Source organism: Pongo pygmaeus, chromosome 5, assembly GCF_028885625.2.
Source record: "Pongo pygmaeus isolate AG05252 chromosome 5, NHGRI_mPonPyg2-v2.0_pri, whole genome shotgun sequence".
NCBI lineage: Eukaryota > Metazoa > Chordata > Mammalia > Primates > Hominidae > Pongo > Pongo pygmaeus.
This window is the reverse complement of record NC_072378.2, coordinates 35,546,191-35,572,665: the sequence shown is the minus strand read 5'-3', so window position 1 is coordinate 35,572,665 and position 26,475 is coordinate 35,546,191. Positions and strand designations below refer to the sequence as shown.

The following is a 26,475-nucleotide window of genomic DNA, read 5'->3' as shown; positions in this document are numbered from 1 at the left end:
CATTAAAAGAAACAAAGAAAGGCTGGGCATGGTGGCTCAAGCCTGTAATCCCAGCACTTTGGGAGGCTGGGGTGGGCAGATCACTGGAGGTTAGGAGTTCAAGACCAGCCTGGCCAACATGGTGAAACCCCATCTCTACTAAAAATACACACCTGTAGTCCCAGCTACTTGGGAGGCTGAGGTGGAAGGATCGCTTGAGTTTGGGAAGCAGAGGTTGCAGTGAGCCGAGATTGCACCACTGCACTCCAGCCAAAAAAAGAAAAAAACAAACAAAGAAGGAGATATATTGGTTAAAATTATAATCTTCCAAACACATACAATTTCCATGATTCTTTAGGCACCTAACAACCCAGCTTCAAAATATATAAACACTGATACAAACAAAGGAGAAATGAACAAATCTATGGCTATGGATGAAAGCTTTAATAGACCTGTCTCAGAAATCTGTGGATCAAGTAGACAAAAGTCATAATGAAAATAATAGAGGATTTGAGTGATGCAATTAATCAACTTTAATAAATGTTATATCCAACAAATTGAGAGACATTTTTTCAAATACATGTTTAGCATTCACAAAAAGAAATACTCAAAAAAATTATGAAAACGATATTACATCAGCCATTTTCTCTGTCTACAATACATGAATATAAGAAAATAGCCTCAGGCTGGGCGCGGTGGCTCACACCTGTAATCCCAGCACTTTGGGAGGCCGAGGCGGGCGGATCAAGAGGTCAGGAGATTGAGACCATCCTGGCTAACATGGTGAAACCCCATCTCTACTAAAAATACAAAAAAATTAGCCAGGCGTGGTGGTGGGCACCTGTAGTCCCAGCTACTCGGGAGGCTAAGGCAGGAGAATGGCATGAACCCAGGAGGAGAGCTTGCAGTGAGCCGAGATCACGCCACTGCACTCCAGCCTGGGCGACAGAGCAGGACTCCGTAAAAAGAAAAGAAAATAGCCTCAAAATTCTGGGATGTGATGGCACTCTATATTTACCTGTAAATGTAAACTAATTTACAGGAAATTCCCTGGAACCCAAAGCCTGGCTTATGTCTGCTGCAGCTCTGCTCTGGGGTGTACTTATGAGTTTAGGTTTCACAAATGAATGTCACCTTCATGGTATCCCAGTAGGGGGAACATTATCTCTGCTCCCAGTAGTACTCCGCTTGGTATTTAAAGCCCAGCCCCCACAATCTAACCCCAGTCTTTCCTTTTTCACCTCTCCTGCTTCTCCAACATGCAAAATGCCATAAACTCTTGGTACACTCACCACCTCTTGGGTATTCCCAGGATATCTGGGAGCCTGTACTCTTGGTCCATGACACTCATCCTGTTGCTTAACTCATGCCCCGTTATTTAACTCTTCCATCTGTGCAAATCTCTCCTTCTCAAACAGCAAACTGTGGATCAAAGGTCAAATCTGGCCTGACTCCTGTTTTAATAAATAAAGTTTTATTGGAACACAGTCACATCCATTCACTTACATAATGCTAATGGCTACTTTCCCCATAGTTGAGTAGTTACAAGAAGATGATATGGCCTGTAAAACCCCAAATATATACTATATATGGCCCTTTATAGAAAAACTGCTGTGTAGAGATACTTTCTTCTTCTTGTGGTCATCTTACCAAGCTGGGGCACAAGAAGAATCCTTATTGCTCACTACATGATGAATAAAAAATAACTGGTTAAAGGGCTGGGCGAGGTGGCTCACACCTGTAATCCTAGCACTTTGGGAGGCCGAGATGGGTGGATTGCTGGAGCTCAGGAGTTCGAGACCAGCCTGGGCAACATATGGAAACCCCATCTCTACTAAAATACAAAATATTAGCTGGGTGTGGCGGTGTGTGCCTGTAGTCCCAGCTACTGGGGAGGCTGAGGCAGGAGAATTGCTTGAACCCAGGAGGCGGAGGTTGCAGTGAGTCGAGATCATGCTACTGCACTCCAGCCTGGGCAACAGACCAAGACTCCGTCTCAAAAGAAACAAACAAACAAACAAAAACTGGTAAAGAATTACCTGTGCAGGAAATACCAAGGATGCTCTTTGTGCCTCAAGAACGCTGTCATGGGGAAAGAGGAGGCAATGTGAGCAGACAGATATCACTTTGCCGAAGTGGCAGGAAGGCAGGCTTTGGAGCTGGCTGACTCAGGTTTGACTTCCAGTGTGGCCACTTTCTAGCTGTATGACTTTAGGCAGATTTTATGCCCTTTCTGAATTCTCTGTAAACTGTGAATGATAAAATCTACCTCTAGGATAGTTCAAGTCTCAAGCAAAATAAGGAACAGAAAACACCTAAATCTAGAAGCCCTAATAAATGGTCATTCTTTTTCATTGTAGACACAGAGTCTGTTCCAGGATTGGTATCCAATTACTCCAGGCCAGTTTCAAAATGCCCTCATCCAACACCCACAAGCCATAAGCTTTTTATCTGGGTGGCCCTCCCTGTAGAAGACCACCACTTCTCCACCCCTTTATTTCCATGGCTTCCCATGACTTCCTTCCTTAGCCTTCCATGTTCCACACTAGTTCTTATCCAGCCCCAACCTCCCTGACTTCTCTATCCCCTCACCACAGCACTTAAACTCTTCCTTACTCTGTTTTTGTTTTTGTTTTACCTTGAGACGGAGTCTTGCTTTGTCACCCAGGGTGGAGTGTGATGGCATGATCTCGGCTCACTGCAACCTCTGCCTCCCTGCTTCAAGCAATTCTCCTGCCTCAGCCTCCTGAGTAACTGGCATTACAGGCACCTGCCACCATGTCCAGCTAATTTTTGTATTTTTAGTGGAGATGGGATTTCACCATGTTGGTCAGGCTAGTCTTGAACTTCTGACCTCATGATCCGCCTGCCTCGGCCTCCCAAAGTGCTGGGATTACAGGTGTGAGCCACTGTGCCCGGTCGACTCTGCTTTAAATGTCATTATTGACTTCCTGGAATCATTCTCTGGGTGTTTCCTGTGAACCCAGATACCTGCCCACACTGATTTGTCCCCACCAGGGGTCTAGTGAGCACTTGAAGGCTGGTCACTTGATTTGACAACAGTGGGCAGCGGCAGGCACCAGACAGGCTCAGCCTTGCTCTGGGCTGAATGAGCACGCACCCACTGGGCACAGCATCCTCATTCCAAGCCACCCCAGACAGCTTTGCCTGCCTGGTGTCCCAGGGTTTGAAATTTCTGCCACCTACAGAGGGATTGCTTTGTGATTATTTTTATCCTCAAGATATTCCTTTGTTAAAATACAGGTAATTCCTAGAAGGAGGCCACCTGCTTCCAAGTTCTTATCTTAAGTCACAGCTTGTGGGATCTTAACCCTTCAATGGTCAGCTAATCCCTGGGTTGTTGCAGCCTCAAATGAGATCATATAGCTGAAAACGATTTCAACATTGTGAAGAGTAATATATAAGCAAAGGATTATTCTCAGTCAGTGTTGGAAGGTATTAGCAATTATCTCTCCACTTATTGAAAATGGCATTTGAAACAGGCCCCCAAAGAGTGAATCTCTAGTGATTGAATTCCAGACCACAAAGTAAGTCAAAGACATTTATGGTGCCAGGGGCAGGTACTTTTCCACTCAAAGCCTGCTGCCTAGGTGGCCACTGCCCGAATTCTAGGCCAGTTCTGACCACTGGAGTCTTGGAGCAAAGAAGGGGCTGTTCATGTGACTGAGCTGTTGAATCCAGAGGCATAGAACCAGGAAGAGTCTTGGAAGCCTCTCATTTTACAGATGAGGACATTGAGACCCACAGAGAGAAAGTTGCTCACCCATCCAAAGTCAGGGAGCCTAAAGAGAAAATTATGCCTGGGCCAAAATAGCTGGGATGGGACTGGAGGACAGGAGGGGGCCAAAGACAGGAGGGGACTGACCTCTCTTGGGGGCTGTCCCTATGCACACCCAGCACAGATGGACAGAGGACTCCACTCAGCCGCTCATCCAGCCCTCCTCCCCCATTACCCTACCCCCACCTCCCAGTGCAACCAGCCTCTTCTTGCCTGGGGCCACTCTGCCAAGAGGCCTCCCATCCAGGCCCTTGGCCCACAGAGAGAAAGTCCGAAACAATGCCTCTAAACTGAAAACATTTTGGTCTTTCTCCACAGAACAATGGCCATTAACAGGCATGGAACTGGAGCAGAAATGGAATGAACCCTAGGGGCCTGGGAGCCTGAAGGGGTGTAGGAGTGGGGAGGGGATTGGGGAAACAGGCGGCAGAGGAAGGCGCCTGCCCCCGCCTCCTCCCATCACCCCCTGTACCCCTGTCCCTAATGAGGTGCTTCTGGCGGCACCTGACTTTTCCATTGCAAACACCACTTGACCCCCGGCCCCTCACACTCTCATGAGGTTCTAAGGGGCTGCACAGGCGCCTCCCACCCCAGCCATGCCCTGGGCACTCACCACACACCAGGAAGGCCAGGAGCCGCAGCAGGGGGACAGCTTAAAACAGCCCCACCAACACCCCAAAGTGGGTCTCCCAGTTCCCCGAGAAGGCCTGGATGCCCTGCTGAAGGGTGAGCAGGGCCATGTGGGTGACCTGGAGGACCCAATTCCCTGGCCATGGGAACCCCCAGCCTGAGCTCTTTGGGGGTAGCTGAGACAACGAGCCCCCACCCAGAGCAGGAGATGACGCATTTTTTCTGTGGCCACAAGCCACTTTGACGGGTCCGCCCCACTGGGGAGCAACCGAAACCTCATCCCACCCAGCGGGGCCTTTGTCTGCACTACATATTTGTCTTATTTGGAAGATTTTTGTGGGTTTTCCTCTTTCTCCAGCGCTCACTGCCCTAAGGGGGACGAAGGCCATGGTGGAGCTGAGGGAAGGGGGTGAGAGGCATTCTTGGGGCGCTGTGCCTGGTGGTCTGCAGCACATTTGGGGGTGGGAGAGAAATCGGCCCCACACACCCTCGGTGCCCCAGTGATGCCTTGGCCCCAGGCCACACTCTGGGCATTGCCTGTCCTCTGTGGACTCGTGCCCCTCCTGGTCCTCCCAGGGCTGTTTCCTCTCCATCTTCGCTCAGCGTCCTCAGCTCACTCTCCAATACTTCTGTTTATTCCCTCTCCATCTTCGCTCAGCGTCCTCAGCTCACTCTCCAATACTTCTGTTTATTCCCTCATGTTCCATCCTTCCAGCCAGCTTGGCACCTCATCATTTCCTACCTCCCCCGTCACAGGACCCTCCGCTTTCTTTCTACCTGTCTGAATTCTGAAGACTCTCCCAGGGCTTGTTCCCCCATCTTTCCTCCTCCTGGGAGCCTCCCTGGACTACTGTAGCGCTTGGCAGGATCTCCTCCTTCTGAAATCTAAAAGTATGTGTTTTCTATCCTTTCTGTGATTCTAAACACACCCTGCCCCTATACCACCTGCCCAGCTAGATAGAGGCCAGAGGCCATGGCTTTTGTGCCTTGGCCTCCAAGCCCCATCCTGCCTTGTACAAAGCAATTGCTCAACTAATATTTGTTGGTTTGGGGCTTCTTAAGGGCTACCCATGAGATTATCAACAAATTAGAGAATTTCAGTGATGGAAGGGACATAAGGGCTTGAATTCTTGCTAAGGGGTGTCTGGGTTCAGCTTACATGCCTTTAATGACAGGGATCTTACCACTTCCTGGGGCAACCTGTTCCCTTGCCTGTAACTCTGACCATAAGAAAGTTCTTCCCCACGTTGAGCTAAAACCTGCTACCTTCTGGCTTTCCCCACCCTACTCCCAACTAGGTCACATCAAACTATTCCAGTCCTCTTTCCTCACGACCACCCTTCATATATTTGAGGGCAGCAATCTCCTACCTCTGCAGTCTTTTCTTTTCCAGGGGGAAACACCTATAGTCCTAACCTTCAGTGCCCCGATGCCCCTGATGACCATGGACTTTGGGGATTCCCCCCACCCCTGTGCTGGGCCCCTCCCACATCCCAGCGGAACTCATTCTCCTCACAAAATCCCCCTTCTTTTGGGGTTAGGATGGATGTTACAAGCTTTCAAATGGGGCTTGCCTCCGTGTAGTGATTCGAGACATCCTAAAAGAAGGAAATCACTCTCTCACGGGGTTTTAAAAAAAATGAGGAGATAAGAGGAGCCCAGCAGCTGCCCTCTCCTCTCCTGAGGTAGCAGAATCCAATAACCAATTTTACCTGCACATGTCACTGGAGGTAAAATTGCCACACACCTCAAAGGTTGTCTTGTGGGTCATTTATGTACATTTTAATATGGCTATTTCAGAGGGACTACCAAATGTTTTAAACCAAAGGGGTGACTCATGGTGGCATTTCAGGCCAGTGAAATATTTTGGGAGAAGCAGGTCTTGTGGTGCCTGGCCTGCCTCTGCCTTGGCTTTCTCTGGGTGATGGAGAGCTTCCTGTCCCAAGTATATTGGCATTAGGACCAGGTACTTCCCAAGAGGCTGCCCCCTCCAGACCCTGGCCCTCATAGCCTGTCCTAATTATTGAAACTTATGCTTTCCTGCATTGTAGAGTTGACTATCTTTCTTATGTATCTTTTTCTTATAGCAAATGAAGGACTCCTTGAAAGAAGTGGCAGGGATCTCAAAAATATTCTTATCAATGTTCTGTATCTTGATCATAGTGGTGTTTACACAAGGGTATGCATTTATGGAAACTCATCAAACTGGACACTTTAAGTCTGGGGTACCCAACCCCTAGACCAGTACGTGTCTGTGGCCTGTTAGGGACTGGGCTGCACAGCAGGAGGTGAGCAGCAGGCAGGTGAGCATTACCACCTGTGCTCCGCCTCCTGTCAGATCAGTGGCAGCATTAGATGTTCACAGGCACTCAAACCCTATTGTGAACTGCGCATGCAAGGGACCCAGGTTGCATGCTGCTTGTGAGAATCTAATGCCTGATGATCTGAAGTGGAACAGTTTCATCCTGAAACTACCCTCACCCCATTCCTGGTCCATGGAAAAATTCTCTTCCACAAAACTGGTCCCTGGTGCCAAAAAGGTCGGGGACTGCTGCTTTAAGTGGTTGCATTTTATTGTATGTGAATTATAACTTGATTAAGGTGGTTTTTAAAAAATGTTTTCATATCCCTTAGAGAGTCTGGAGTCACATCCTGCTGATACCTGAGTTCAATGTGCATTTCTGGATTGATTTCCTTAGTTAAGCTGTACCCAGAGCTATAGCCAGGAGCCATTTTAGCTTTTATTCTCAACTCCTGATCTGACAGGAGGCGGAGCACAGGTGGTAATGCTCACCTGCCTGCTGCTCACCTCCTGCTGTGCAGCCCAGTCCCTAACAGGCCACAGACATGTACTGGTCTAGGGGTTGGGTACCCCAGACTTAAAGTGTCCAGTTTGATGAGTTTCCATAAATGCATACCCTTGTGTAAACACCACTATGATCAAGATACAGAACATCGATAAGAATATTTTTGAGATCCCTGCCACTTCTTTCAAGGAGTCCTTCATTTGCTATAAGAAAAAGATACATAAGAAAGATAGTCAAGTCTACAATGCAGGAAAGCATAAGTTTCAATAATTAGCACACTGCTGACTTGACGTGGCTCCTCAAACAACCAGACAGAAATAGAGCTCTCCATCCACTGACCTTGCCTCTGACCCGGTCCTCCTACCTGGTGGCTCAGGCCCAAATCCCAGGAGACACACTTGATTCCTCACCCTGCCTGTCTTGCAGGATTGCTTTAATATGATTATTGGCACCACTAATACTGCTGTGATTACAGTTCCCTCATACACCTGCCCCCAGCCTAGTCTTGCCAACTGCTTACCTAGAGAATTGAAGGCTTCTTGTTGGCCTTCTGAATGCAGGGGCCCTACTACCCAAGGGTGATTCACCAGACCATGGCTGTTGCCTTGAGCCTTCCAGCCACCCTGTTCCAGAAGCCTGAGGGGCCACCACCTTTGAGCCAAGGTTCTAGCCATCCTGTCTGAGCTTGGCTCAAGGTGTTTGGGCCCTCAAATCCTAGGCCCTTCTGCCCAAGCACCTGGCTTTTGTCTTGTCATGAGTTTATGAGCATGTCCTTTAAAAAGAAGACAGTGGGCTGGGCGCAGTGGTTCATGTCTGTAATCCCAGCACTTTGGGAGGCTGAGGCGGGTGGATCACAAGGTCAGGAGATCGAGACCATCCTGGCTAACATGGTGAAACCCTGTCTCTACTAAAAATACAAAAAAAATTAGCCAGGCATGGTGGCGGGCGCCTGTAGTCCAGCTACTTGGGAGGCTGAGGCAGGAGAATGGCGTGAACCCGGGAGGCAGAGCTTGCAGTGAGCCAAGATCATGCCACTGCACTCCAGCCTGGGCGACAGAGCAAGACTCCATCTCCAAAAAAAAAAGAAAAAAAAGAAGACAGTGGTTTCCTGTGGGTAAGAGAATGAGGTGATTTCCCACCAGACTGCAAGCTCACTGAGGGCAGAGACTGAGTCCTATCCCCCTTCATTACCCTCAGCTTCTAGTTGTGTGCTTGGTACATAGATGGTGTTTGATAAACATATATGAACGGACTTAATGAGTTCAATTTAGGCCAGGCACAGTGGCTCTCTCCAGTAATCCTAGCACTTTGGGAGGCTGAGGTGGGAGGATCGCTTGAGCCCAGGAATTCAAGATCAGTCTGGGCAACATGGCGAAACCCTGTTTCTACAAAAAATACAAAAAAACTAGCAGAGCATGGTAGCGCACACCTGTAGTCCTAGTTACTTGGGAGGTTGAGGTGGAAGGATCACTTGAGCCTGGGGGCAGAGGTTGTAGTGAGCTGTGATTGCACCACTGCACTCCAGTCTGGGTGACAGAGTGAGACCCTGTATCAAAAGGAAAAAAGAGTTCAACTTTATTAAAACCTTCGGGGAATGTCCCACTCATCAAACATAACCAAGCGATGGTGAGGATGTGGAATGACTTGGTAAAACCATTTTAGAGAGCTATTTGGCAATATGTCGTCAATAAGAAGATGCCCTCCTAAGTCTTTACTCTGAAGAAGCTCTCTTTTGTAGGTGCATAAGAATGTTCGTGGCAGTGCCGTATGTAATCATGAAAAGCTGGAAGCAGCTGACATGGAGACTGGACATTGCGGTAGTCACACAATGGACTGTATACAGCACAGAACCAATCACAGCTTCACTCATCAACGTGGGTGGCTCTCAGAAACACACAGTAGATCAGAAAAGAAAGTTGCAGATGAATATATACAGTATGATACCACTTATATGGTCTTTAAATACATGCAAGACAATACTACATATCGTAAATATGGAGAAATAGATAGTAAAACAGAGAAACACAGGGAGTGGCAAATATCACATTCAGGAGAATGGTCACCTCAGTGGGGGGGGAGCAGAGAGATGGGATTGAGTCAGGTACACAGAGGGCTTCCCTGGTATTGGCAAAGTGTTATTTCCTAGGTTGGTAGGTACATGGTGTCTGTGATATAATTCTTTATTCTGTGGTCATCATTACTGTTGTCCACCAAGCATTTCTGGGTCCTTCCCCTTCCAAGCGCCTGGTAGGATTGTAATTTCAGGTTTTCTGTGGTTGGGAGAGGTGACTAGTTCTGGTCAATGACTTGTGAGCTAGAGCATTAAGTGCCTTTTTGAGACCCTCTAGGTTCCTAGATTCCTTTCTTTCTTTCTTTCTTTTTTTTTTTTTTTTTTGAGACAGGGTCTTACCCTGTCACCAGACTGGAGTGCAGTGGTGCAATTACAGCTCACTGCAGCCTCCAAGTCCTGGGCTCAAGTGATCCTCTTGCCTCAGCCTCCTGAGTAGCTGAGACTACAGGTGCACACCACCACACCCGGCTAATTAAAAAAAATTTTTTTAGAGACAGGGTCCTGCTATGTTGCCTAAGCTGGTCTTGAACTTGGCCTCAAGTGATCCTCCTGCATTGGCTTCCCAAAGTGCTGGGATTACAGGCATGAGCCACTGTGCCCGGCATCTCTTTTGCTTCTGACAATGCTTCAGATGGTGGCTGTTCCACCAGCCTGGGTCCCTAAGTGATTTCAATGGTCAGAGCCCCCTGCTCATCCACAAAGGGCATGTAGCAGAAGTGAGAAGCAGTAAGTAGCAGAAGCAGAAGTGTGTGTTAAGCCACTGAGATACTGGGGTTTTTACTGCAGCATAATCTAGACTATTCTGATACATACCTTTTAGTGTGTCTAGAATAATTCAATTAAAAAATTAAATGAGGAAAATATCCATAGCTTTCCGGCAAGTTCTAAGATAGGACAAGAGAAGGGGGCTTAAGAGAGTAGAAGGCTGTATTTCCATTGCTGTTTCCTAAAGAAAAAAAAAAAGACATTTCCTAACTCCTTTTTACCCCTTGGGTGGTAGCAGCAATGAGTTCAGGAAGACTTTTGGCTGGGGTGTCCCTGGCATTTCATTACACCTCTCTTGGAAACTCATTTAGCACCACTGTGTTTTCTCCTGGCCAGGCCTCGGCTTCAGGAAAAAAGCTCAGCAATCCCCAGGCATTAGACACCTGCAGGGCAAAACTTGGTTTGGCACATTGTTTGGGCTTCTAAGTCCCCCACCTCCCCAAAGCTGCAGCAACATCAGCCAGAACAGATACATAAGATCAGAGCAGACAGGATGTGAGGCAGTTCTTGCCTTAGGTGCCTGGCAAGAATGTGAGCCTGGGCTCCCGGGAGCATGGGGCTGGATGGCTCTGTCACACAGTCTACAGCCCACTGACACTTCAAACACCAGCTTCCTGCCTTCTTGCCTCCGGAGGAAGCATTCCTGGATTACCTTGCCTGGAAGGGAGGGGAGGAGGAGCGGCAGGTAATACCTGGATTTCTATGGTGCTTTTCTTCCTAAAGGTTCAAAAGACATCCCTTCTCTGATCTCCTGTGGCCTTCCACAGAAATAGGGCAAGGAGAGGAAGACTCTCATTTCCCAGTCCAGGTAAAGAAATGAGGATCCAGAGAGGGTAAGAAAATGGCCTGAGGTCATATAGCAGGACAAGAGTATGATTCTGGTGGGAAAGGGTCTATGTCTCCACACCCCATCTCTCCCCATCCACTACCCCAGACCCACCCTGCTGGGCAGCCTGGCTGGCCCCTGTATGTGGGCAGCAGCCTTAGTACTCTCAGTTGCCTTTGCAGAGGGGTGAGCTGGGCCCTGAGTGTCCACTCAGCTTGTCCTGGGCCTGAGCAGAGAGGAGGAAGAGGAGGAACTGGGAGAGGCTAAGGTCAGCGCCCCCTACAATCTCGCAACAGAGCAGTGATGACAGGTTGGCCTTGAGCCCCGTGGTCCCGCCACTGGGAGGTCAGGCCAGGAGGCTGCCAGAACACCGGGGCTGAAGAGGCTCCAGATAATGCAACTGGGGCAGCCTCTGTGGGTGGAAATGACATTTCTTGACTTTAAATAGCTCCATCTCCGGAGCCTCGGAGCCTCGGCAGGGCTATTAATTCCTGGACTCCCGGGGCTACCTAGCCCTGTCATTCTGTTTGCACAAGTTGTGTAAGATCTCAGGCATTTTTCCTGCCACCCATCTCCCCCACCTCCCTTCAGATTTCCTGTGCGACTTCAACAAGGGGTTAGTTTATTTCCAGTTTCAGGCCTGGGATTCGAGCTGACCACATACATATTTTGTCCTTCTTACAAGTGACACTGCTCAAGTCAACAGCAAACTCTTGAGGGTTTTCTTTGTAACCTGGTGTCTCTGTAATGAAAGGTAATGTGTATGTGAATGGATGGCAAAAAGAGAGGCCATCTCTATCCATGCATGTGTGTGTTTATCAAGTTAATTAATTAATCAATTGATTAATCAAACCCCCAGATTATTTTTGAGTGCTTACTATGTGTCAGGCACTGGGCTAGTGCTGGGTACAAAGGGTAAACAAGAGTCCTAACTGATTAAAAGAAAAAAACTGTTACCACCCCCAGGGAAGGCCCCTGGTGGTGTCTCCTGGCCCAGCTGGGCATCCCTGACAATAGTTCCCAACATCTCTGCATCCTGCCCACACTTGCCAAGCCCCTGGTTATGTGCCATGCTGAGAATGATGCAGAGAAAAAGACAGGTAGGTGCAGGAGGTTCTAAACGCAGAAAATCAACAGGTCCTGGTGGCTGACTGGCTGGAGAAATAAGAATCAACGATTAGTCAATGACAAGTCCAAAGTGTTCAGCCTGAGGACACTTAGACTATTGGACCTTTGAGGGCAGACATGGCAGCTCTTACATATGGGGAAGGCACCTGGTAGGTTCAGCATTCCCCGTTCTCCCCTGTGTCCAGGCTGGGCATTTCAAGGACAGCCGCAGGGAAGACACATTTTTAATCATTATGACTGGTGTGTGTGTGTGTGTGTGTGTGTGTGTCTGTCTGTCTGTCTGTCTGTCTGTCTGCTATTGACATCTAGTGGGTGGAGAATAGGGGTGCCACTAAACATCCTCTGAAGCACAGGACAGCCCCACCCACAACAAAAAATTAACCAGCCCAAAATATGAATAGTGCCAAAGTTGTGAAGCCTGAGTTTCTGTGAATCTGATCACTGGGTCCACAGGAAACTTAAATCATCCCAGTTTCACCCAGACCCATGCAATGTGGACTGACATTCAAGCTAACCCTAGGCCTCCAAAAGGCCTGTTTAACCACAGAGGAAAGCCTAAACCATGCATATCATACCTGACTTCATTTATTGGCCGTCTGTGATGTCTCAGGTTATTTACATAAATTACTGCTAAGCTCTTCCACAACTGTAAAGAGACAGGTGGCGCAATCATCATCATCTCTATTTCACAGATGAGCAAACTGAGGCTCAGAGAGGTTAGATAACTTATCCAATAGCACACAACTTGTAAGTAACCCCAAAGCCCACTCTATTCTCTATACTATTACTATACATATATCTGCTTATAGTCTCATCTTTTGAAAGCTCATAATTGGATGTAACAGATGAGGGAACTCTCTGTTATCTAGACCTTTCCACAAACTCCAAGCACCTCCTTCCTCAGCCATTCTGGGTGAGTGGGAATCTCTATGCTTAAAGCATGTAAAGATGTACCAAGGGGATGTGGTTCCTGGAAAAGCAAAGCCCATGGCCAGGAAGAGATGAAAATTTGCTCAAGTTTATTAAGGGGTCAGGGAAGTACAAATTAAAGTAACAATCAGATACCTCAGGGTGGTTTCAGAGGACTAAGAAATCACCAAGGGCTGTGCCACCTATTTGCCGCTGGGGTGTGGGGGAAAAAGCACCCTCATTCACTGTTGGCCGGGACATGGACATTTAAGTGTTAGACCTTCTGCAAAAGCAATCTGAAATATTTTCTAAAATTAAATCCAGGGACGATTCAGCCTAGCAATCCAACTTCTGGGCATACAAAGATATGTGACAAGGGCTTTTATCACACTGTTGCTCACAGTAGCAAAAAACTGGAAACACAGTGGATGCCTGTCAGAAGGGAGTAGTTGAATAAATTATCCACATCATGGGGGTGAGGAGAGAGGATCTGCTGTAAAGGGGCAGAAGAACTGTTTAGGGTGAGAGAACTGTTGATTAAGTACAATTACCCAAATTCATCCAACTATAAACTTAAAGTGGGTGAATTGTATGTAAATAATTTTTAAAGAAAAGACTGCTATGCAACCAAACCAGTTTCTATGAGGTATTAATGGACAAGAAAAGATACAGAAAAATGTCACTCAAGATCCCATTTATATACCTTTGTGTGTATGTAAATGTATAGAGAGATGCTTGCATATGTTTATATGAACATGGAGAAAAATATAGAAAGTTTCATTCTAGGGTCTTGGTATGGGTTACCTGGAGATGGAGGGCAAGAAAAGTCAAGAAAAAAGAAAAGGAAACGAAAAGAGAACAGACTTTAAAAATATGTGTGATATGGTCAAGAGATCGAGACCATCCTGGCCAACATGGTGAAACTCCGTCTCCACTAAAAATACAAAAATTAGCTGGGCGTGGTGGCGTGCGCCTGTAGTCCCAGCTACTTGGGAGGCTGAGGCAGGAGAATTGCTTGAACCCGGGAGGCGGAGGTTGCAGTGAGCCGAGATATGCCACTGCGCTCCAGCCTGGCGAAGAGCGAGACTCCATCTCAAAAAAAAAAAAAAAATATATATATATATATATATGAGAGATATATATATATATGAGATATATGTATATATTATATGGAATGTATGTATTTATGCAACTGCTAAAAGTGTGTTGGACCCGAGCTGGGGAGGAGGTGTGGGCCCCCGGGGTCCCCTGGGGTCCGCGGGCCGGAGACTCGCGCTCCGGGCGGTGAGTCACAGACAGGCCCGGCTTGGCCGGCGCCTGCGGGCGCGTTGCAGCTGCACCTCGTCGGGGGCGCGGAATCCCTCACCTCGAGGAAAGCAGACGCCCGCCGCCCGGGAGACAGACCGCGCGGGGGTTTTCCAGCGGGGGCGGAGGCTCCTGAAAGGCGCATTGTCAGCCTGGGGAGGCGGCGCGGCGCGGGGACAGCGGGACAGCGAGGCTGGGGGTGGGGCCGGGGACCCCGGCTGGGCGCCCGGCGGCCGCATCTCAGATCCCTGGCCCGGCATGTGAGCCCTGATTCTCCTGATGCTGGGTGGGTGGCCCACAAAGCTCCTACTCCGCGCAGAGGCGACTACCGCCTGCACGGGGTCCGGAGCTCAGTGCCTGGAGTGCCCCAGGATTTGTGTGCAGTTTTGCCTCACTTTAGAGCCCGAGAACAGCTCCAGCAGGTCCTGGAATTTGTCTGTGTTTGTGGCTCCCTCCTTGGGGCCCAGCAAGGAGCCTGGCACGTTTGCATGGTGAATCACAAGGGCCTTCGGCGCCGGGGAACATCATCCTGAACTCTGGGCTTCACAGCCACACCCTCCCTCGAGAACCCTGTGCAGCCTTCCTGTGCTGTTAGAATTCCACTTGCTTGATGGGCCTGATCATTAGGCTTCCATAGCTGTGTCCAGCCTCCTCAGCCCGACAGGGAGGCCCTGAGGGCAGGGACTGTATCACACATGTGATCACTTCCCAGAGCAAAACTGCAGGCGACCCCGCACACAGTAGGTGTCTTTCAGCAAAACATTGTGACAGGGAAGAGAAAGAGGATGCTTTGGGTCCAGTGGTTCTCTCTGTGTCCCTGAGTAAAAATCCAATTAGGTCTCAGAAATTCTGTTTTTTTGTTTTGTTTTGTTTTTTTGTACCAAGAGAGAAACTAAGAAATGTAGCCTGAGCTCTGGGCCACTCAGGAGGCTGGTGGCAGGAGGGCAGGAGTATGGCATAACTTTGTAGCTTAAAAAAAACAACAACCAAATTAGAGCACTAGTTTAAGGGCTGAGTCAAGAGGGCCAAGACGCATCTCTTTTTCCCTAGTCCTGGGCTGTTTGCCAGGGAGGAAAATGCTTCCAGAAAGTCCAAGTCCAGGTTTAGTGGCTCCAAGGGAAAGATTTTTCTACATGGAACTCAAGCAAGAACTAGGTTGTAAACCAAAATCTTCTAACTTCCTCCGTGACCAGGGTTGCAAGAGAGAAACGGGAGTAATGGAAAGAATAAGGGACTTGAGGTCCAAAGGTCTAGATTTGAGCCATGGCCTCAGCCTCTTAGATCAGCCCCATGACTCTAGGAAAGTTCCTTGGCTTCTCTGAGCCTCCGTTTCCTCATGTGTAGCCTGGGGATAATAATGCCACTTCATTCACATGACATTCTACTAGTGGATGAGTGAGTACCTATCTCAGCTCATGACACACAGCAAGTCCTCAGCAGAAGTCTGTGGGTCAAACAGATAAGCATGCAACAGTGCTTAGTGCAGCATTATTCACAACAGCCAAAAGGTAGACACAACCCAAATGTTCATCAGCAGATGAATGGATAAATAAAATGTGGTACATCCATACAAGGGAATGTTTTTCAGCCATAAAAAGGCATCAAGTTCTGATCCATGCTAACACACAGATGAACCTTCAAAACATTATGCTAAGTGAAAGAAGACACAAAAGTGTATATATGGTATGATTCCACTTATATAAAGTATCTAGAATAGGGAAATTCATAGAGATAGAAAGTAGATTAGAGGTTACCAAGAAATGGGGAGTTATTACTTAATGGATATAGAGTTTCTATTTGGGATGATGAAAGAGTTTTGGAAACAGATTATGGTGATGGCCGCACACACTGTGAATGTAATTATGCCACCGAATTATATACTTTAAAGATGGTTAAAATGGCGGAATGTATATTATACATATTTCACCACAATAAAACACTTTTCAAGGAAGACTATGGAATCTGATTGTGAAAAGAAAGTTCTGCTTTTGGCAGCACTTTTGTGGTAGCTCCCAAATGGAAATAGCCCAGATGTCCATCTATAGCAGAATGGATGAAGTGTCTTCTGGAATGTTATCCGGTTGTGAGAATAAATGACAACCATACACGACAAGCTGAGTGAATCTTATGGACATAATGTTGAGTGAAAGAAGCCAGACACAAAAGGCATCCTGTATGCTTCCATTTATACAAAGTTCCAAAACAGACAAAACTAATCTATGGTGCTAGAGGTCAGGACAGGGTTACCCTTGGGGAATAATTATTGGAAAGGGGCACTAAGGGGCTTCTGGGGTTGGCAACGTTCTGCTTCCTGATTTAGATGCTGTGACCTGGGTGTGTGCACTTTGGGGAAATTCTCCAGCTGTTTTACACTAATGTGTGTTCTTTTCTGTACATGTTTACTTCCAGAAAACATTTTTTTTAAGTTCTGGTTTGAGTCTTGAGTGAAGGGAATGGCAAACTAGAAAGTAAAGCTACAGAACCCTGATTTATACACACTTAACCTGTGCCAAGCCAAAGGGACTGTGAAACAAGACTTATTCTACACTGCTTGTAATTCATACTCCCCCCTCCCCAGGCCTCCATGAGCTGTAACCAATTAGTTTTTGGACTCCAAACAGCAGACTTTCTACAGCTCACACTGGGGGGCATAGGGGAAATGGAGTACACTGGCATCAAGAGAGGCCCTGATCCCAAGCTCACGGCCCCTGGAACAGCAACCCACCATCACCCTGGGCTTGCAGACAGGGAGTAGGCATTCAGCATACTTGGTGGTGGATTGTGTCATAAAAGGTCTTCAAGTGCACCCCTGGGCTCTCACTGATCTCTCTCACTACCTTAATTCAGAAATGGGCTGTTTGCAGCCCCTTGGAGGTGCTGCTGTCAAGGACATAGGGCCTGGAGGCCTAGAGGAGAAGTTGCCCCTTCCCATGACATCAGGAGTCCGCCTCCCAGACACCCTCCTGGATGCTGTGGAGAAAGCCAGTCTGAAACATTGACTTGGCCTGGGCTGACCCAAGGTGAGGCCTGACACCAAACAACCCCCGTGGTTGGGGTCGGGGGCAGGGGATAATTTTTATTTTTGCTTGGTGGCAAACTGCTAAATAATAGATCTGGCTGGGATTTCAGTTTCTCCCCCACTGGCTTGACCAACGTGTTTTCTGATTGACTCAATCAGCAGGTTATTTTGGCCCTGTGGGGACCCAGGCCTTGGTTTCTGCTCCTGGAGCCTTTCCCCTCTCCCCAGGGTGTTTAGGCTTCCCCCACAGTGTTGGGTTTGTTTGCCTGCCTGTCTGGGGCCCTGAGGACTGAAGCAGGCAGCACGGGCCTTTGCCAGACTGTAGGTGTTTACATGACGTGGGCGTGTGGCGCTGGGGGAACAGACCCCTGTTGCAGAGGTGTTCCTTATGCATAACTAAAGCAGCAGCATCTCCTTCCTTCTTTTATGTGTCCCAGTAAATGCCATCCTCCTTCCTCCTCCAGGCTCCTCTGCCTTTCTCCCTGCAGAGCACAGCCAGCTACTCTTACTATTCATGACAGCAGTAGCAAAAACAGTAATTCCTTACATGGGAAAAGTGCTTAATGGTTTAGGAAGCCCTTCCACAGCATGGTTTCATTTGACTCTCCTATGGCACTCTGTTTGAGGCTGAGGCTCAGTGAGGTTCTGAGACCCACTCAAAGTCACGGATTCATCATCGAGCTTAGAGCATGTCCTTTGATTTCTGGTCCCATCTTCTCTCTTCTGACCCAAGATGCCTCTTGCTTTTGGAGACCAGGGCAGAAGGTACTAGTTGCCACTCCAAATCCACTTCTTCCTTAGCAACAGAACCTCAGTTGTATTCAAGGCAGCATTGTGCCCAGGCAAAAGAAAAATTCCCAGACTTACTTGCAGTCAGTAATATGTAAGCAGAGACCTCAGGAAAACTTCTTAAAGGGGTAGAAAGGATGGACCCTTTTTACCTTTCCTCATTGCCTAGAATTCAGATGTAAGAGCTAGAGCTCAGCAACTGTCTTGGACAATGCAGTGACTTTGAGGATAAAAGCCACTAGGATGGTACAGCAGAAATATAGATGGGGCGGAGTCTCAGATGACCAGAAAGCCGCCGTATCAGTCCAGATTCCCTACTCTCAGACTTCTTTTACATGACAGAAGAGTAAACTTCTATCTAGTTTAAGCCACTGCAATGGGATTGTTCTGTCGTTTGCAGCACAGTTTAATCTCTCCAGATGCAGGGACCTTGTTTCTGGTGACACGTAGTCTCCTGTTCCCCTTCCACTCACCTGCATGGAATGCAAAGGGCCCTCTCCTCATAGTTCTCAGCTCTCATAGTCTCTACCTGCTGGACTCAGGTCATAAGGGCTATCCCAGGAAGGCACCTTCCTTGGTCCCTTAAACGTGCTGAGAGTTCCGGAAAATGAGAATTGACATAGGGCACACTTTTCTTCCGTGAGTTTCTATAGCCAAGCAAAACTAATGGGGGAAAACAAGAGAATTCCAAGCACTAAGCAGTTTGCACAGATTGGATTCTTCTGAGAGCCAGTTTACAAACCCACATTTCCAATGCCCCTGTTACTCCCCCAACATTCCAGAGATTGAGACAGAGTTCATCACTTTGGGCCCATTCATCAGCCCCCTATACCCCAGAGCACAGCAGAAAATGGTAGAGTTCAAATTTTTGTGATCCCTATCACATGAATCTATCCCAGTAAAAAAATTTGGCCATACATCCCTAGTAGATGCACATTTATAGACTCCTTCCTATTAGTCAGTCCGGATGCATGAAACTGCAAATAACTGAAAGCCCAGGCAGTAATTGTTAGATTTCTGAGGACCTTTACTGGTACCTAAAAAGAGATCAAGGAGAAGATGGTCTGAGGTCGTTTCATCAGATCAAGGATATCATTAAGGACTGGGCTCTCTCTCCAGCTTTCCGAAGTTCCTACATCCTTAGTGTGTTGACTTTTGTTCTTAAGTCTGTCCCTTCAAAATCACACGTTAATATTGCATCTGCCTTTTCAGCAGGAAAATGGGGGTGGCAGCAGTGCCAGCCAGTCATGCTCTGACACTTGTCCCCTTCCTAGGAAGCAAAATGTCTGTCCTGTGATGAATGTGCCCTGATGTCTCATTGGCTATGTTGGTCACATGGCTTCACTGGCCACAAAGGACTCTGGGTAAGTATTAGGCAACAAGGGAAGTGGGGCTGGGTTGGGCTGTTGTGTGGCCACCCTGTAGAGTCTGCATACACATGAACTAGTGGGCTAATGTTTTGGGTACATTATAAGACCTACATAAAAAATAGGGATTTAGTCGGGCAGGATGGCATACACTTGAAATCTCAGCAACTCGAGAAGCTGAGGCAGGAGGATTGCTTGAGCCCAGGAGTTCAAGGCTACAGTGAGCTATGATTGCACCTGTGAATAGCTACTATACTCCAGCCTGGGCAATATAGTGAGACCCTACCTCTAAAAATAAAATAAAAATCTTTTTAAAATATAGGTATTTAAAAAGGATAAATAAAAAATAGACATCCTAAAGTTACTTCCCACTCAGCTCCTGGGGCACAGGCACCCACTCTGGAAACCACTGGTACAGCATAAACAGTACAACCTCTGCACAGAAGGACCTAGTATAAATCTTGTCCTGTTATTTACTAGCTGTAGTGCTGGTCAAACTCCTTAATCTTGTTAAGCCTCATTTTTCTCATCTGCAAAATGGGAATAGGACTAGAACCTACCTGACTGGTTTTTGTAAATTTCCTAGCATGGCACTCAGCCTTGTAAGAAACAATAAATATTAGGTAATATGTCTCCTTTCAATAACAGCTTTCCATTTATGGGGCAAGAGATGGTGTGGGAAAGAGATAAAGTATTGAAAGCAGTGGTAATCCCTCAAAGAACATTTTAGTAATGCCCGTCATTTAAGTATCCAGGTGTTTTTCATTTATATAGCAACAGAAGCCACATCCTGAGGATTCCTGTCAGGGTACAGCATGGGACCAGGAGTCTTGCCAATACTTCCCCAGCTCTGCCACTACGAGTTGTGAGCCCCAGATCCTATTACTCCCCTCTCTGGGGCCCAGTTTCCTGAGCTAGATCATGGGAGCTCCTAAGCCTGTCTCCCCTCCTTCGGTTCAAGGCATCCCATTGTCAGCCCCTACCTATGCAACATCTGCTGTCTCCCCACTCCCATCCCATTCCACCCCCTAGACTTGATTTCTGAGGTCCTGTCCCTTGTGGCTGGCTTTCCCTTTCTCTAACCTGTTCACCTATCATTCTTCCTCCAGTAGTTTGGCCCTTTTGAAAGTGCTCTCTATCCTGGTATCCTATGAGATTCCATGATCTCTCTAGGGAGGAAGAAGTGTGAAGTTCTGGTTTCTGCTACAGATCGGCCTGGTTTTAGATTTTTTCCCTAAACACATTCAGATCACTTTCAGTGTGCCAGGCCTTGTCCAAAGGGCTTTACATTTTAACTCATGTAACACCAGGAAGTAGATACTGCTATAGTTATCATCATCATCATTGTCATCATTCCCATCTTTAAAAGGAGAAGAATGGGGCACAGAGAGGTTAAGTAATTTGCCCTAGGTCACACAGCTGGTAAGGGGCAGAGATGCATGTTTTTCCAGGCAGTCTGGCTTTACAGCCCATGCTCTTTTTTTTTTTTTTCTTTTTTTGAGACGGAGTCTTGCTCTGTCGCCCAGGCTGGAGTGCAGTGGTGTGATCTCGGCTCACTGCAACCTCCGCCTTCCAGGTTCAAGCAGTTCTCTACCTCAGCCTCCCAAGTAGCTGGGATTACAGGCACACACCATCACACCTGGCTAATTTTTGTATTTTTGGTAGAGATGGGGTTTCACCATGCTGGCCAGGCTGGTCTTGAACTCCTGACCTCGTGATCCACCTGCCTTGGCCTCCCAAAGTACTGGATTACAAGCATGAGCCACTGCGCCCGGCCTCTACAGCACTGCACAAAATAATAACAGTTTCTCAGTTGTGAGAAAGGACAAAGTTAAGAAATTAGTTATTATTTTGCTAAATAACTTGGGCAAGTTATTTAACCTTGTCATAGCTGTAAATGCTGAACCATTTGAGAGTATGTGGCAGACATCACGACATTTCACTCTAAATATTTCTGTATATATCTACCAAGAACAGAGACACTGCCCTATATGACCTGAGCACTACCATCACTGATACTATCATCTAATACACTGTTTATTTTCAAATGTCTCTAACTGTCTGGAATCTCACTCCGTTGCCCAGGCTGGAGTGTACTGGCATGATCTCGGCTCACTGCAACCTCCACTTCCTGGGTTCAAGCGATTCTTCTGCCTCAGCCTCCCAGATAGCTGGGACTACAGGTGCGCACTACCATGCCTGGCTACTTTTTTGGTATTTTTAGAAGAAACAGGGCTTCACCATGTTGGCCAGGCTGGTCTCAAACTCCTGACTTCAAGTGATCCATCTGCCTCGGCCTCTCAAAGTGCTGGGATTACAGGCATGAGCCACTGCTCCCAGCCTCAGTAATGTTCTTTATAGCTTTTTTTTTTTTCTTTTTCAGTATAGAGTCCAATTAAGGACTATACATTGTATTTAGTTGTAATGTCTTTAAAACTTTTAAAAATTGAGATATAATTCACATTCCATAAAATTCCTTCCTCTAAAGTATACAATTCAGTGGTTTTTAAAAAATATATTCCCAAAGTTGTGCAACTATCACCACTAAATAATTTCAGAAAGTTTTTATGCTCAAAAGAAACCCCATGCCCATTTTCAGTCACTTTCCATTCCCATTTAAGCCCATAGCAACCACTTATCTACTTCTTTGTTTCTATGGATTTGTATATTCTGAACATTTCATATAAATGGAATCATACAATATGTGGCCTTTAGTGACTTGCCTTTTCACGTAACATAATGTTTTCAAGGTTCATTCACGTTGTAACGTGAATCAGAACTTTATTCTTTTTTGTGGCTGAATAATATTACACTCTGTGCATAGCCATACAGTGGAATATTATTTTATGTTTATCCATACATCTGTTGATGGACCTTTGGGTTGTTTCTACTTCTTGGCTACTGGGCTACTGTGAATAATGCTGCTATGACACTGACTTTTTGAGTCCAGCTGTCAGTTGAGAATGTCCCTCTGTTCCGATTGTCTGATTGTTTTTCTTGTGATTAGTTTCAGGTTCATGGTACCATTTTTCGTAGCCTAACAAATGACTTTCTCTTTCAGCTGAGCCCAGCTATGGGCAAGCATCTCTGCTCAGCTATGTCTCTGGCAGGTGCCACAGTCTGGTGGAGGCAGAGCTTCTCACCTCCCCAACAAAGTGGCACTGTGCTCATTCCCACTGCCCACAGTCCCTACCCCTGCCTTCCTTGCCTCGTGGGCATAGAACCTCAGAGCTATTTCAGGCCCCTTCGTGGTAGACCTGGCCTGGGAAAATCTGAGGTCTGGCTGCTGGACACAACTGCTTTCCTCAGAGGCATGAAGGTCATTGCCTGGCCTGGCTCCTTCAGTCTGGTGGCTTAGGCCCTTGTTTCTGGTTCCCACTGGCCCCCAGCAATCACCCCTGGCAGAGAGCAGGAGGGAGAGAAGATGCATCACAGGGATGGGCTTCCTGTTGACAAATGCCGGCTTGTGGCACTGGGTGTGGTTATGGCTCAAAAGAGCATCTATCTAAAAATGGGCCCTGGCTGCTCAAAGGATTCAGAGCACGTGTGTCTTTGAGTCACTGCTATTTACTTCCCGCTGACAAAAACAACCTTTCTTCCTGGCTGGTTTCCTCTGTGCAGCCCCTAGGAGTCCCACTGCTGTGAAAATCTAGAGTCTCTTCCCTCATGGACCTCTTCTCCGGATGAATAGCTCAGCTTTCCTGGCAAGACCTGCAGGGTGGTGGGGACTGTGGCACCATAGCTGTTTGTTTATTCGTTAGAGCTGAGGGACAGGGCTTTTGAGTTACTTTCTCACTTGCTGTGTGGCTTTGAACAAGCCACTTGACCACTCTGTGCTCCGGTTTCCCAGCTGGCAATTAGAGGATGGGTGACTCCATTCTTTGCAGTATTTATCCACCGACTGAGGTTTGTTTACGGGTGAGACAGTGGAACAAGTAACCGAGATGGGGTGAACCTCCTTCCCAGGACGGGTAGACATTTAACAATAGGTTAGATCCCCTGTGGCCATCCTGGCAGATAAAGAGGTGGTTGTGGGAAGAAAATAAGCTTTAGGGCTAGACATTCCTGAGGCCAAAACTTGTCTCACTGCATCTTACTAGCTGTGTGGCCTCGGGCAAATTGCTTCATCTCTCTGATTCTTTGTATAAGGGGAATAACAGTCACAGCTTTTTTGTGGGGTTGATAGAGAGGTTAAAGGAGGTAACATCTATAAAGTGCTAAGGACAGTTCCTGGAATGTTGTAGATGCCCAGTAACCACAGATATTGAGAAAGCCAAGCTGAATAGGGATTGTTTTACAAAATATATTAAAATCCTTACTCCTCTGTGTTGGCGTTTCTCATGCAGAGATTTAAGACAAGTAATTTGCTGTTGCCAAATGAATACCTCCAAAATTTTACTGTTGTATTTTTCCTGAAAATTAAGGCCCCCTTATCTCTCACCCTCCTTTGTGGCCAGCCCAGATTTCACCTCCCTGGAAAACAGAACCAATCAGAAATGTGTTTCAAAAAGTCCCAAGTTATTGCAAGGAGAACCTTTTGGAAGGTGAACTGCTGCAGCGCCAGGCTTTGAACCCTGCCCGTGGAGCACTGTCTTCCTGGGAGGCTTTGTGGGTTCTGGCCTGCCTGGTGGCTCTGGTGGGCCACCCACGGGGTGAGATTTCAGGACTGGCCAACCACAGTCCTCGCTGTCTTGCAGGCTAATTCTTGATAGTCCGTGAAGCTCCATTGACTTAAAGTTTTGATCCCTGCTGGAGAGAGATATCCCTGGGAAAATATATCATTTTGATCCTCTTCAATCATGTAACCATTAGTGTATGTAACTATGGCAGAAATTGCTGGTTATCCCCTGTACCATTTCTTTCCTTCATTTTGTAATAGAAGTTCTGGCTACCCAGTTAGAGTAGGGTTCCTCAGCCTTGGCACTCTTAATATCTTGGGCTGGATAATTCTTTCTTGTAGGGGGCTGTCCTGTGCATTGTAGAATGTTTAGCAGCATCCCTGGGCTCTACCTAGCACCAACCAGTCTCCCAGTTGTGACCAAAAAATGCCTCAGGCCGGGCGCTTGGCTTACACCTGTAATCCCAGCATTTTGAGAGGCCAAGGCGGGTGGATCACTTGAGCTCAGGAGTTCGAGACCAGCCTGGCCAACATGGTGAAACCCCATCTCTACTAAAAATACAAAAATTTAGCTGGACATGGTGGTGCATGCCTGTAGTCCCAGCTACTAGGGAGGCTGAGGCAGGAGAATCGCTTGAAACTGGGAGGCAGAGGTTGCAGTGAGTGGAGATCGCGCCACTGCACTCTAGCCTGGGCAACAGAGTGAGACTCTTTCTCAAAAAAAAAAAAAAAAAAAAGTCTCCTCAATTGAGCGTCCCTGAGTTAGAGATACATTTCCCAACCTCCCTTGCAGCCAGATATAGTCATGTCACCAAGTTCTGGCCAATGGCATGTGACCTGGAATACTCAGGTTGACGTGTACCAATGCCACATCAGGCCTTTAATGGGAAGATTAAACCCTCTACTTCCTGTCTCTCCTTCCCACTGGCTGCGATGTGAAGGCAGTGGCAGGAGCTGGGGCAGCCATCTTAGGTCCTGAGATAGAAGCTAGGTGTTAAGGTGGCAGAGCAGCTACAGAGAAGGAGCCGTGGTGCCCAACCATGTGGAGCTACCATATCCAGCCTGTTGCTCATGCTCAAGCTGCTGTGTGAGAGAGTAATAACCTGCTGTCTCGTTGGAGCCAATGCTACTTTGGCCTTTGTCACAGCAGCCAAACCTATGTCCTAATTAACATAATGAGTTTTTCGCTTCCTTACCTGACTGTAGAGTTGACACAAGCAGCAGGGAGAACCAGAATGAATAAAGGAAGGAATGACTAACTAGCCTCTATGGAGCCCCTCCTAAGTTTTAGACACTGTGCTGGGGGCTTTCGTGAATTCTCCAAGTAACTCTCCAAGGAAGGGACCATTATCCCTGTGTTTCCAGAAGAGGAGGCCAACGTTCACAGAGGTTAAGTGCCTTGCCCACATCATACAGCCCCCAAGGGACAGAGCCAGGATTCAGCCCTAGGCTTGAAAGACCACCACCCTCCACCCGCCCCTACCATGTTGCTGCTTTGATTGAGAGACTGAACAAACATGAGCCTCCACTAAGGATGCTTCTGCCATCAGAATGAGCTGTCACATGAAGCCTTGCTCCCATCTCCACCCATCACTGTCCCTACCCCCTCACACCCCATGTTCCGCTTGCTCATCTCCTAGTGGCCCCGGCTTGTCTGTTCTTTGGTGCCTCTGCATCTTGGCTTAGGTGACCCTGTGGCCTGGGATGCCTTTAATATCCTTCCAAATCCCTACCCCTATACCTGCTGGCCCAGAGCCCTGCAGCAGGATTCTGCTCAGACATCCCCTGCTCCAGGAAGCCTTCCCTGACTATAACGTTCTCAGTCAAACCAGGTCCCTCTCCTCTTGCTCCCTCCACACACCTGTACCATCCTCTGGTGGCACCCACCCCGTGGTCTGAGGTGTGATGTTTACTGTGAGAGAGTTCCTTGAGGGAGGGATTCTGTCTTCTCTGTCTGTACCTTTGCTGATCAGCATGAGGTCTGAAATGTGTTGCTCACTCAAGGAGGGAGGGGTAGGGGGAGAGATGCTAGGATGCAGCAAAGCGAGGTACCAGCTCAGAACTGATCCATCCATTTATGCATACATAATGAAAAGTCAGCTGACCATTGCCATGAAGAGTTTCACAGAGAGAAAATGTCCTTGAATTTTGTCCTCAAAAAGCTAAGATACTAGAATGAAGCTAAGAAGAATTCAAATACAGAACACACAAAAAGATGAACTGTGAAGGTTCTGCTTCTGTCTATGGAAAGGGTCCCCTGGGGCCCCCAGCAGGCCCTGGCTCTCTTCACCCTGTCAATTCCTAGGAAGGCCAACTCATTCTAACACCAGCCTGAGTCAGACATAGTTAGGAAGAACCATCTGCTGCCAGAGAGCAGCACACAGAGATTCCCAGGCTGAAGAGAAAGATCAGGTCTCCCCCTGCCTTCCTGCCCCCACTCACTCCCCAGGTGGTGGGGGACTG

General features: G+C 47.5%; 1 long non-coding RNA gene across 1 annotated transcript in view; it reads left to right on the top strand.

Moving 5' to 3' along the window:
* Positions 1–26,475, top strand: part of LOC134739716 (uncharacterized) — a 101,104-nt gene that overhangs the window by 63,093 nt on the left and 11,536 nt on the right. Inside the window, exons 3-4 of the long non-coding RNA XR_010126694.1 lie at positions 17,067–17,239; positions 19,302–19,391. This is a non-coding gene — a long non-coding RNA (uncharacterized LOC134739716). The remainder of the gene's footprint in view (positions 1–17,066; positions 17,240–19,301; positions 19,392–26,475) is intronic.